The sequence below is a fragment of the Hemitrygon akajei genome, chromosome 10 (genome assembly GCF_048418815.1).
Source record: "Hemitrygon akajei chromosome 10, sHemAka1.3, whole genome shotgun sequence".
Classification (NCBI taxonomy): Eukaryota; Metazoa; Chordata; class Chondrichthyes; order Myliobatiformes; family Dasyatidae; genus Hemitrygon; species Hemitrygon akajei.
Window position 1 is genome coordinate 168143205 of NC_133133.1, and position 13489 is coordinate 168156693.

At 38.6% G+C, this 13489-nt stretch overlaps 1 protein-coding gene across 2 annotated transcripts in view; it reads right to left on the bottom strand.

Annotated features, from left to right (window-relative positions):
• Positions 1–1321, bottom strand: part of mgat4c (mgat4 family member C) — a 457440-nt gene extending 456119 nt beyond the window's left edge. For both annotated transcript variants that reach the window (XM_073059643.1, XM_073059642.1), the window contains exon 1: positions 1081–1321. The gene's annotated coding sequence lies outside the window, so the exon portion shown is untranslated. The remainder of the gene's footprint in view (positions 1–1080) is intronic.
• Positions 1322–13489: the final 12168 nt, after the last annotated feature.

The window sequence follows — 13489 nt, forward strand, 5'->3', positions numbered from 1 at the left end:
TAGCACTTCTTGTATTGAGTTTGTCCTTCTTCAAGTGATATTTTTTATTCCTTCTGCCTGTTAGTCCACATCCAGAAGCTTTCAATGGCATCTTTTTTTTTGCTTTAGTTTTTTTAACATGGTAATTTCTCACTGATCTCAGGAGAAGCCATGACAGCCACACGCTCACTGTGATGTTAGCTAATTCTACAATTACATTTTGAGACGAGATTTATTTCAAAACGTCATGAGAATACTGAGGTAACAGCATGCCGAAGAGATATTTGATAACACTGAAATATGTAGGTCAACTGAGAGGTACTGAATCTGAGGTATTCTCTACACGGGAAACATTGCGATGTACTCGTAGCTTATATTAAAAGAAAGTAAAAATTAAAAGTAGAGAATTAACAATATTGAATATAACCTCCAAAAATGAACTGAATTCATTAACTTGCTTCTAGGCAAAGACTGGTATGAAACTGCATTGCATGCTAAATATTTAGTATGTCCACTCACTGTAGTAGCGATTCAGTACGTCTGAATATCAAAACCAGATAAAGTGTTCACACGAAAGAGGGTCAAATAAAATCAATGAAAGGCTGCAAATTAGAATCAGTTCTTCCTTGCAATATTCTTCATTTAATATCTTATCCGAAATTGCCTGGATTCAATTTTGAAATAAATTAATTCATTTATTGGGAAGTTCAAATATCTGAGCACTGAGAAGTAAACATTAAACTTCATGGTTTTAATGCTAACAAAAATGCTGGATACTACTGAATAAATGTATCAGAATATTTCCAGAAATATCAGTTCAACACAATTTGCTAAATAGTTGTGAAAATATGCTTAACAATTTATTTGACTGTCTTGAAATTTGAAATATAATTCTCCAGATACAAGTAGTTTGTTTCTCTTTGCACATACATCAATGACACCACATAAATTAATATACAGGTGGAATGACAAACATCTGTGCTGCTCACAGTCACAATAACTCAAGCAATACAATTTAAGGACAGCCGTGCTTTGCTACAACTGATTTGCAGTACAACTCCAGGAAAGAAAGACTAAAATAAAAATAAAAGAAAATCCTACCTCAGAATTTTTTTTCTTCATGGACGTTTTTCCTCGGCTACTCCATGTCAGAATCCACTGTTGCTTGTACAAGCCACAGTGTGAGCAAATCATCAGGCCTCCCACAAAAGGGATAATTGGCTCTCAATGAAGTGCTGTAAACATTCATCATGATGGCACTCGTATGCTGAAGGCAGCAGCTACCCCAGCTGACTCTTTGACTTAGGTATAGCTAATGCTTCCTGTGCACACACTTGCTTTCCACTGATTCCTTCTCCTTACCTGATGTATGAGCAAGGCACAGACCGATGCTGACAGCAGCCCCTATCCTCCACACACAGACACACATTTTGCAGCATAAGACAGTCAGAGTGACACATGTGTTCAGCTGCACTAATTAAAAACCAGTTGTATTTCATCCTGAAGGTAATGGTTGATAAATAATTCAGCAACTAAAAGGCAAAATTAAATAAGGTAGTGCAAATTAGATGCTAATCTCTAAAAGGTGTCAGCAGCACTCTAACAGATGTTTTAAGTTTTACAATTAATGCAGTATACAATGGATTTCTACAACTGAGATGCTTTGAGGGGTTCCACTCTTCATAATTTTCCTTAAAGTTTAACTAAGCACAGAGAACCATGCTTTACTTTAACTCTTGCATGGGTGGGGATGGGTTGGTCACAAAATGACTAAAGTATCCAAAACAAAGAAGCTTCCCCGGCATAAATGTAGCTACTATCTCTCTCTTAATCTGTGAAATCAGTCTTCCATGTGACGTCAGTGGGAATGAGTACTCAGCTAGCCAGTGAGAGGGAGAAGAGGAGCAGGAGGTTGCCAAGATATGAAGGATGTAGTATGGATGGAATAAAACACTTGTGGTTGACGCCTGTCAGATGGTGACAAGAAGGCGTACAGGAGTACGATAGCTCAGCTGGTGGGGTGGTGTCACAGCAACAATCTTCAATTCAACAATATTCAGACCAAACAACTGATTGTGGACTTCAGAAAGGGTAAGAAAAGAGAACACACACCGGTCTGAACCTGTGAGCACACACATGCACACACAAGGGCTCAAATACTTGCACTAACGGCACTTTGTGCATTACTGTGATATTCTGGTGCTGCTGCAACTTATTTTCTGCTACTTATCTATTTAATACTGTTTTTCTATCACTGTCCTGTTTTTATCTACCACTTTACTTAATTGCCGAGAGGAAGCCAAACAGCGTTTCCTTGTATCGATGTATAATGACAATAAAGATCATTCATTCATTCCTCATAGAAGGATCAGAAGCAGAAAGAGAGGGCAATTTCAATTTCCTGGGTGTCAACATCTCTGAGGGTTAATCATGGGTCTAACATATCAATGCAGTTACAAAGAAGGCATGAGAGTAGCTATATCTCATCAGGAGCTTGAGGTGCATTGTAATGTCACCCAAGACAAAACTCAGTCAGCTCCATCATGGGCATTAGCCTCCATAGCATCCAGGACATCTTTAAGATGCAATGCCTAAAGAAAGTGGCATCCATCATTAAGGACCACCATCACCCAGGACAAGCCCTGTTCTCCTTGCTACCATCAAGAAGGAGGTACAGGAGACTGACTCACACAGTCAACAATTAAGGAACAGCTTCTTCACCACTGTCATCCGATTTCTAAATGGACATTGAACCCATGAACATTACCTGACTACTTTTTTTACACTACTTATTTAATTATTTAATATATGTACTTACTGTAATTCACAATTATTATTACTATTATTATTTTTCTTTTATATTTGCGCAGTTTTTTGTTTCCTTGCAGATTGGTTGTCTTTTTGTCCTGTTGGTTACAGTCTTTTGTTGACTTTATCGTGTTTCTTGGATTTACTCTGTATGCCCGCAAGAAAACAAACTTCGAGGTAGTTAATGGTGACATATGTGTACTTGGATAATAAATTTACTTTGAACTTTCAAACCTCTGTCATATAGCTTTTTAACAATTGATCCTAACTCCACCAGAGTTCTGAAGGATTAACAATGTACCATTCACTTTGGGAAAACAAAAACTGCTCTCCGTGATACACAGAACAATTTTTCAAATGGTTCTCAACATAAACTTCACTTTAATTTTGCATTTAGCTTTGTTATAGTATATTTCTTTCCTGAAGGGATGAATTAATTCCCCCCACCATTGAGCACATCTACATGAAACGCTGTCCTAGGAAAGCAGCATGCATCATCAGAGAATGCCATCACCTCTTCTCGCTGCTACCATCAGTTAGAAGGTAGAAGGCAGAAGGTACAAGAGCCTCAGGACTTGCACCACCAGGTCCAGGAACAGTTACTACACCTGAACGTTCAGGCACTTGAACAAAAGGGGGTAACCATACTCACTTGCTCCATCATTGATTTGCTCCTAAAACCAATGATCTCTCTTTGAGGACTCTTTATTGTATTATCACATGTTCTTGTTATTTATTGCTATTTATTTATATTTGTATTGCACTGTTTATTGTCTACTACCCTCTGGTTGATCTTTCATCGATCCTGTTATACAGTAGCTACTATTCTATAGATCTGCTGAGTATGCGCTGAAGAAAATGAATCTTAGGGTTGTATGTGGTGACATATATGTGCTTTAATAATACAACTTACTTTGAACTTTGAATTCTCAATATTTCTTTTAATATTTCAGGCAGTCAAATTTGAACAGCTTGCTTTCCCTGAAGGAACTGGCTGGTGATGAAGCAGCCAGTAATTGCTAACCTCTTGCATTCTCTCCAGAGACAAGAAATTTCTTGATTAAACAACAAAAGTAGATAAATAGAGCATGAGATAGAGAGGGAGAGATACATACAAGAAACTTCACATTCAAATGACTTCCTTTGACAACAAAAAGAGCTTGTGCTTCAGAATTTAAGGATTATTTTACAGGTGGGTGGTAGGTAACAATAAATGTTTGCTCTTGTTGATATTGACAAGTATAATGACACATTCTTCAACATGGGTTTTTCTACCAAAAGCTGCATTAATCATCTGTGATTAACACTCAGTAAGAGAGAGGAAACAAACAGCCTTTTAAAATAGGTATAATGTGCGGTTGCTAAAGCTGCCTGTAATGTACTAAAGAAGTGTTGGGCTGTTTTCCATCTACAGTCTAAGTTACAGCACAATCCATTTTGGCAGTCAAAATATTCCATTGAGATTTGTACTCCAGTTAGAAATGCTGTTGCAGATCTATTAGTTCTCTCTGTTAGAGGTTAACAGAGCTATACCCAGCCCTGTCAGCTGAGTTTTTCAGACCAATTGTCTATACTATTTGCATATCTGGGTCTAAATCAAGACTAATATAGGCATCTATAACTTATCTCTGAAGTACTTCAACTGACTGTAGTTTCAGTAATGCACCGCTGTTAACAGCAACTGTTAAATCACAGGTTGTTTGGGGCTCATTTCTGAAAAGTTGAAGTTATACAGAACATTTGACCTTGCTCCTGTCTGAGTCTCCAATCCTGCTAAAATGATGTCCACAGCACAGTTGATTCAAATATCAGTCGGACAAATTGTCTGGACATTATGATATCTAATTCTTTCAACAAAGCCTGTAACTACTAATAGAAGCCGTAGATCCATCTTTAGAAGTGATTATTTTACATTTACCTGATGCAATAATAGACAGAATTCCTTCTCCTGATCTAACATCTACCAACCACTGCCAGCTACAAGGAGCCCAATTTCCGCCAGTGTAGGCTTTTGCCCTTCCTGGCCACAGTACCTGGAAGCCATTACTAATCAGGCTTAAAAATTGCTCATTTCTGGTTCAGCTCCACATAGAGGACTAGGACTACTGGAAAGTGATACCTCGCTCACATGAACTAGGCCAATGAATTCCAAAACCCAATTTCTGACCAGACCTCTTCATATAGTAATTAATAACCAGATAATGAACTTGCTCATCTTATTTGCATTTTAATAGAGATAACTTTTCTAAATGTGTGTGTGTGTGTGTGTGTGTGTGTGTGTGTGTGTGTGTGTGTGTGTGTGTTTGTGTCGAAGAATGTCCTGTCTGTTTATGCTGAACTTAGTTCCAATATCTAAAAGTAGCATTGGGCCTACAGGTCATTTCAGGGCCTCACCAATAGGCCAGAGTTGAACAGTGCCATAGATCAACAGAATGGGAGGTGTGCTGCAGTGAGAGGGGCCATGCGTACGTAGATAAGTTCTGTTCTGTCCTAATAAATATCAGTTTTGCAGTTTTAAATAAATAATTGGAATTTGTGTCTTTCTGCCTATTTGAGGTGGAACAAGAGCCTTTTGGTGTAACATAGCATTTCGTGTAACAGTAGCATAGTGGTTAATGCATCGTTATTACAGCTGGGGGCATCAGAGTTCAGAGTTCAATTCCAGGTCAGTCCGTATGCTGTCCCTATGATCATGTAGGTTTCCTCCAAGAGCTGCAGTTAATAGTTCATTTGTAAATTGTCCTGTGATTAGGTTAGGCCTGTTCAATGCTGTATGTCTAGATAAATCTATGCCAATTTATTATTTTGTTTTATTTCAATTTAAATTTCCATTCTTTATTCTGTATGGACTCAGCATTTATTTTATTTCTGGTTTTCTATTTATTACTTTAATTTCCTCATCTTCATTATGGATATGTACTGAAGGTTTTCAACCGGTTTGAAATATGGCACTGACATATTTACAGGACATGTTGTTTAGAATAAGGTTGGAGGCCATTTGAGGCAAAGTACCTCTGCTAGTTTTCAGCAGAGTTATCTGATCGGTCAAGATCTCTCATTCTGCATGGTAAAAACATCTTGTTATACTGCAAGTTTATGCTTCTAACTATGGGTGCACGAACTCGGCCAAGCCTGGGTGCGATAAGAAGAAATGGGGCTAGCTACACCATCCCATAAAAACACAGTGCTACAGAAACAACCAATAAAAGCTCCAAAGTACTTATTCCTGGGAGAAGAACCCTGGATCCAGAACTGGCTTGCCCACAGAAGGCAAAGAGTGGTTGTAGACGGGTCATATTCTGCATGGAGTTCGGTCACCAGTGGAGTGCCTCAGGGATCTGTTCTGGGACCCCTACTCTTCGTGATTTTTATAAATGACCTGGATGAGGAAGTGGAAGGATGGGTTAGTAAGTTTGCTGATGACATAAAGGTTGGAGGTGTTGTGAATAGTGTGGAGGGCTGTCAGAGGTTACAGCAAGACATTGATAGGATGCAAAACTGGGCTGAGAAGTGGCAGATGAAGTTCAACCCAGATAAGTGTGAAGTGGTTCATTTTGGTAGGTCAAATATGATGGCAGAATATAGTATTAATGATAAGACTCTTGGCAGTGTGGAGGATCAGAAGGATCTTGGGGTCCAAGTCCATAGGACACTCAAAACTGCTACGCAGGTTGACACCGTGGTTAAGAAGGCATACAGTGCATTGGCCTTCATCAATCATGGGATTGAGTTTAGGAGCAGAGAGTTAATGTTGCAGCAATATAGGGCCCTGGTTAGACTCCACTTGGAGTACTGTGCTCAGTTCTGGTCACCTCACTACAGAAAGGATGTGGAAACCATAGAAAGGGTGCAGAGGACATTTACAAGGATGTTGCCTGGATTGGGGTGCATGCCTTATAAGAATAGGTTGAGTGAACTCGGCCTTTTCTCCTTGGAGCGACAGTGGTTGAGAGGTGACATGATAGAGGTGTATAAGACGATAAGAGGCATTGATCGTGTGGATAGTCAGAGGCTTTTTCCCTGGGCTGAAATGGCTAGCATGAGAGGTCACAGTTTAAAGGTGCTTGGAAGTAGTTACAGAGGAGAAATCGGGGTAAGTTTTTTTTACGCAGAGAATGGTGAGTGCGTGAAATGGGCTGCCGGCAATGGTGGTGGAGATGAATATGATAGGGTCTTTTAAGAGACTCCTGGACAGGCACATGGAGCTTAGAAAAATAGAGGGGTATGGGTAACCCTAGGTAATTTCTAAGGTAAGGATATGTTCAGCACAGCTTTGTGGGTCAAAGGGCCTGTATTGTGCTGTAGGTTTTCTATGTTTCTAAGAAGAATCTTCAAGGATGGGTTACACCAGGGAATGATTTGAAAGACTGGCTCAGAGCAAAGGACTCTGGGGAGTTGCTATTGGTGACCTATGCCCCAGTAAGGGTGATGGTCTTAAGTAAGTAAAAGAATATATGCACTGACAAGTTCATCACATCGATTTTTATCATAATTTTGAAAGTTTAATTTATATCTCCTCCATCGTCTCTATTCAATGAATGAATTCTTAGTTCTCCAAGGCTTTTCTGACAAATTCATTCTTCCAAACTTCATATGAGCCTATCTTAATGTACATTTGCCTTGATATAATTACCTTTCCATAATTGGTACCTAATACAACATCCCTTTTCCATTCATTGCCCTGTGCACCAAATCCGGGGTCCGCTACATCTTTTTTTTAATTTGGTATTTCTGCCTCTAATTACATTTTTTAAGATATACATTAACATTTTCCCTATTTCATACATATGCTGAATCTGTGAATGTTTTGGGTAAATGTATCATGATGATCTTACTTTGCATTTATTTGGGTTTAACTATATCTGCCATATACTGTACTTCCCCACTCTGCAATCTTGGTCCATCTCTTAGTGATTCATTCTCCAGCTTGCTAAAATAACTAATCTTAAATAATCAACAAATTTTGATCTGATTTATTTGCTACAACATCTATTCATCACATAATTGCAAATTAAGCTGTTATAAGCTAATAACCATTTAACTGTTGCAGCTTTGATGCCATTGTTGTAAAAGGTCAAACAACAAAAATATGAAAATACAAAGGAGACAAAATTCATCAGAAGTATCCCAGTAACTTCCGCAAAAAAATGACAGACAATCCTCCTGGAAAAACATAGATGCTTGGAGAAGGAATATATCAAATGAACAGCTAGTTATTTCTAAGAGAAAAGCCCATGATACTAAGAACAACGAGAAAGGAAGATTGCAAATTTTTGGAAAACCGTGCTCCAAAAAGTTGAGAAGACTGAATCCTTAAAAAAAATAGATTGTTAATCATTATAGGATTCAAGGCCTATGGGGAGATAACATCTGGAAAGTGGGATCAGTGATGACCTTACTGAATGATGAAGTACACTTGAGAGACTAAATAATTTTTTGCTAACCTTTTTCATTTATGTTTTTACAGAAACCAGTGATAGACAGTACTCAGTAAACGCAGTCTGTACGCATGCACATTTAATAATAATAATAATTATTATTATTATAAATATTTTATTGATCCCAAGTGGGAAATTCTTTTGTTACAGCAGCAACATTTAAAAACATACTTAACTGTTTGCAGACATAACTAATAATAAAGTACAAATTAATAATTTACCAATGTACAATAATTTGCAATAATGTGCAATAATAACACACAAAATAATAAAACAGAAACTATAGTGTTCTCCTGGTGCACAGAGATGAACTGTTGTATATGATTATTGCATATGGTAGGGAAGATTTTTTGTAACGATCCTTGTGACAGCAAAACTGAATGAGTCTGTTTGAAAGTGTGCTCCACCGTTTACTCAGTAGGTCATGGAGAGGATTACCAAATTGTCCATAATAGATAACTTGTTACACAGGGTCTTGTCATTCTGCTGCAGTTTCACTGAGTGTGCACACTTCAATGTCTTGTAACTCTCAGTTCGGCTAATGGCTTAATCTAGGGGAAGACTGCCCTTGGCCCAGCCAAACTTAAGGAATTTCATTTGCTGGATGCTGCACGATGTGTCCCCTGTAACAAATCAGTACCCCGAAATAACAAACAGTACACAATATCTGATTAAACTATTTAACTTTATAATTCTTAATTTGACTATATGGTTAGGAAAGAAACAAAAAAAAAGAAAAGGGCCCATGCTTATGAAACTATCTAATTTGCAACATTGGAGCTCACAGTTCAGTCCACTGGTTTCCCATCGACCTCCTCTGAGCGTAGCCGACCCTCGGACCCTCGCTCCAAGTACCACTCCATCTGGAGGTCTATCAACTCTCTCTATTCGTGTCTTCTCTCCTTATCTCTCTCCAGCAAAAGACTGTGAAATCCCTGCTCCCAGACCCACAAGAAAGAACAACATCCCTCATGGATAGCCCCACATTCCAAAGGCCCATTATCTCTAGTCATAACCCAAACATTGCTGCTACAGAGAAGCCATTACATTAGCAGTGAAACCTTACAGAGCGTTATAGTCGTCTCCTAGATATATTCTTACAATAGGTTTGGATTTATGGTGCCTATCCCACCGTACAATTCAGAATATTCCACCGTTTCAGTAATGGGGATGTGCAAGTGTGTATATATTGTTTGTATGCAGTATTTAAGGTTGATACTTCTGTTTATTTTGTAATGTGATTGTTACTACATTGCGGTGTGCATCATATTCTAATTCTTTAAGATAACTTTGTGGGTAGTTAAAGATGGTGTGTCCTCGTGCCTCAAAAAACAAGGCAGTTCACTCCTAGTAGTAGGGGAGAGAGAGGGATCAGGACTGCTAGAAGTTCACACTGGACATAGTATGTAACTATAATTGTGATTTCTGGTAACTCTTTTTGTAAATATTGGCAGTTTTCTTTTCACTATTTTTGCCAACTTTTGTAAGTTTGATTTTTGACACACTGATTAAACACCAATTAAACGAATGGGCTAAGCGACTCCAGCCACCTTTTCTTTGATATTAACCCACGTATCGTAACACAAGGTGCTTGATTTGTCAGTACATTAACAACACACATATCACAACTACACTGATGGACCTCAGATGGGAAGAAGTTAGATCATATATGGGACACAGATCAGGTATCTGGCATGGACCTTAAAAGTGAAATCTAGATAAATAGGTCAGGTGGAAGACGAAGCTGGTGTTGGCTAAAGCATTTTTTTTTCAGGGTAGATATCACCCCAGCAGCAAGTGCCCCTTGGAGTTTCAAGCTGCAGGAGTCAGTAAAAAGAGAACAGAGTTAAGTATTCTACATGGATCCACCTGCCTCATAATAAAATATATAACTCTCAAAGACCACATTCTGCAGGTTTGAATACTTTGGAGAATAAAGTGAAGAAACACACATACAGATGAAAATTCCAGACTTCAAATGCACAAAACACTCAATAGATCTTGGGTATACGTGAATGGAAAAACAATGTCGGATGTGCAGAGAACGTTGAAACTATTGCATTAAGTGGCAAGAATGGTTAATGGAGGACCACAGCTAGGCAAAGTGATGAACATGAAATCATACAGGTTAGATGAAACAGGAGTCTAAAATTCATAGAACTGAAGTAAAGGGAAAGATATTGTCTGAAATAGGTTATTATGGTGATTCAAGTATTGGATTGGAAATGCACTGAAATCTACTGTGTAATAATCACCTATAGCAGAACATGTCCACCCAATTGCAGACTTGTTTATATTATTAGTTTAGCAGGCTCTTAACTTCCTTTCTGTGGCTTCAAAATGAGGTGACAAAGCTGGCGATTCTTGGTGATTAATTTTCCACACATGCTGTCAAAGAAGCAAATGCAAAATCAATTGCCCGGTGAAAAGGGAAAATCAAAAAAAAAAGCTCCCAATGCTAAAAATCTGAAATGAGGACAGAAAATTCTGGAAACTCAGCAGATCTGTAGAAAGGGAAACAGAGTCAATATTTCAGTTTGAAAACCCATGGTTCAGAACAGGGTCTCCAACCTCAGACAGGTTTGATGATATATCTTCAACCTGAAATAATAACTCTGTTTCGCTGACTGAGTAGTGCCAGCATCTTTTGTTCTTTATCTGAAATCTCACCCATCACAATGTTTAAAACATGACAATAATAATAGATGACAGCAACTATTATGATACCTCTACAGCAGGGGTTTCTAACCTAGGGTCAAAAGACACCTTGCTTAATGGTATTGGTCCATGGCATAAAAAAAGTTAGGAACAACTGCTCTGCCGTGATTCTGATGGATAAGCAAGAGGGAGCAATGTGAATTGGTGCCGCAGCAACAATCTGGCACTCAATGTCAGTAAGACAAAAGAGCTGATTGTGGACTTCAGGAAGGGTAAGATGAAGGAACACATACCAATCCTCATAGAGGGATCAGAAGTGGAGAGAGTGAGCAGCTTCAAATTTCTGGGTGTCAAGATCTCTAAGGATCTAACCTGGTCCCAACATATTGATGTAGTCATAAAGAAGGCAAGACAGTGGCTATACTTTATTAGGAGTTTGAAGAGATTTGGCATGTCAACAAATACACTCAAAAACTTCTATAGTTGTACCGTGGAAAGCATTCTGACAGGCTGCATCACTGGAGGGGCTACTGCACAGGACTGAAAGAAGCTGCAGAAGGTTGTAAATCTAGTCAGCTCCATCTTGGGTACTAGTCTACAAAGTACCCAGGACATCCTTAGGGAGCGGTGTCTCAGAAAGGCAGCGTTCATTATTAAGGACCTCCAGCACCCAGGGCATGCCCTTTTCTCACTGTTACCATCAGGTAGGAGGTACAGAAGCCTGAAGGCACACACTCAGCGATTCAGGAACAGCTTCTTCCCCTCTGCCATCCAATTCCTAAATGGACATTGAAGTTTTGGACACTACCTCACCTTTTTTTATACAGTATTTCTGTTTTTTCACATTTTAAAAAATGTATTCAATATACGTAATCGATTTACTTGTTTATTTATTATTATGTTTTATTTTATTATTTTTTTCTTGCTCTGCAAGATTATGTATTGCATTGAACTGCTGCCATTAACAAATTTCAAGTCACATCCCGATAATAATAAACCTGACTCTGATTGATTCTGATTCTGAATCTCCAACAAATGCTGCAGTTCATCTTCTATCAGATCAAGAACAAATGCTAATTAATACAATATCCCAATCACGGCAGATAATGCATTGATCACACCAATTAATTCAAACCATCGAATGATGTAAATAATTTATCACCATCTAGGCTCAGCATATCTTAAGCTGCTTTTGTATCATGGAAAAGCTTATCATCTACTTCAGTCACATGCACTGAGGTTATTTCATTGCCAAAATGTTATCTCAGTAATGATTTTTATTTTTGGAACCATAACCTCATATTCACCTCTTTCTCTTTTATTTCCCATCTTTGAACATTCAACATTCCGTAAGACCAGGGATTGCCAACCTGGGGTTATTGGATCCCATGGTTTATGGTAGAGGTCTATGGCATAAAATGGTTCGGAACCCCTGCATAAGGCAATAAGACATGGGAGCAGAATTGAGCCACCCGGCCCATTGAGTCTGCACTGCCATTCCATCATGACAGTTTTATTATCCCTCTCAACCCCATTCTCCTGCCTTAGTTCCTGCACTGACTAATCAAGAACCTACCAACCTCTGCTTCAAATATACCCAATGACTTGGCCTCCACAGGCACCTGTGACAATGAATTCCACAGATTCACTACTCTCCAGCTAAAGAAATTCCTGCTCATACCAATGTTAGTTGATATTATTAATGGTTACCTCACCTCATACCTCTCCCCTCTCCTTCAAATCACTCTTCTACCTTCCTCATTAAAATAAATGATTCAAGCTACTACCCCAGCTCTAACCTTGCTTTCTTCCCAACCCCTTAAATATGTTGCAGACTTCCAAATGTATGCCCTTCAAATGAAAAAAGAAGTGCACTCATCAACCAGTGCCTGTAGTCTGTGCTGAGCTTCCGAAAGCCTTTGACACTGTTAACCAAGAAGATTACAGAGAACCCTTCACAAATCTGGATGCTCGGAAGACTTTGTCACTATCCTCCAATATTCCATAAATGGCATCAAGTTGAACGATATATCTACCACAAACCCATTCCCAGTGCAGACTGGGATCAAGCAAAGCTGTTTAATCCATCAACTAATTGTTCAATTTGTTTTCTTTTTGTTAAGATGTTTCATCTCTCCTCAGATAGAGATAAGCAGTTCATTTCTATTCCAGAACAAAGACCAACCTAGCCTCATTCCTTGAGTTGCAAATTTTAAATGAGGCTTGCACAGTCAAGGACAAAGCACCAAACTAATCTCCATTCCTCCATTGAAGTGTAGTAGAATATGGACTTTATAATAAGTATCTAGTCCATTCATCAATCTATACCACAGAATACCAGCACCTCCTGACAATCAAGGTTCATCACGAGACACTTGCCAACATTCGATATGAGGGACATTTACTTTCTATATGAAGGATGTGATCCATTAGGAAAGGGATCACTCTTGAATCACTTCAATCATCTGAGGGAATGCATCAAGGATGGCAACTAAAATGTCACTGTAACTGATGCAAATTCTTCACATCTGTCTAGAATTCAGATTACGGATAAACTTGGATTATAGACTAACTCTTTTCCTCCAAGAGGACCACAAACTTGCATG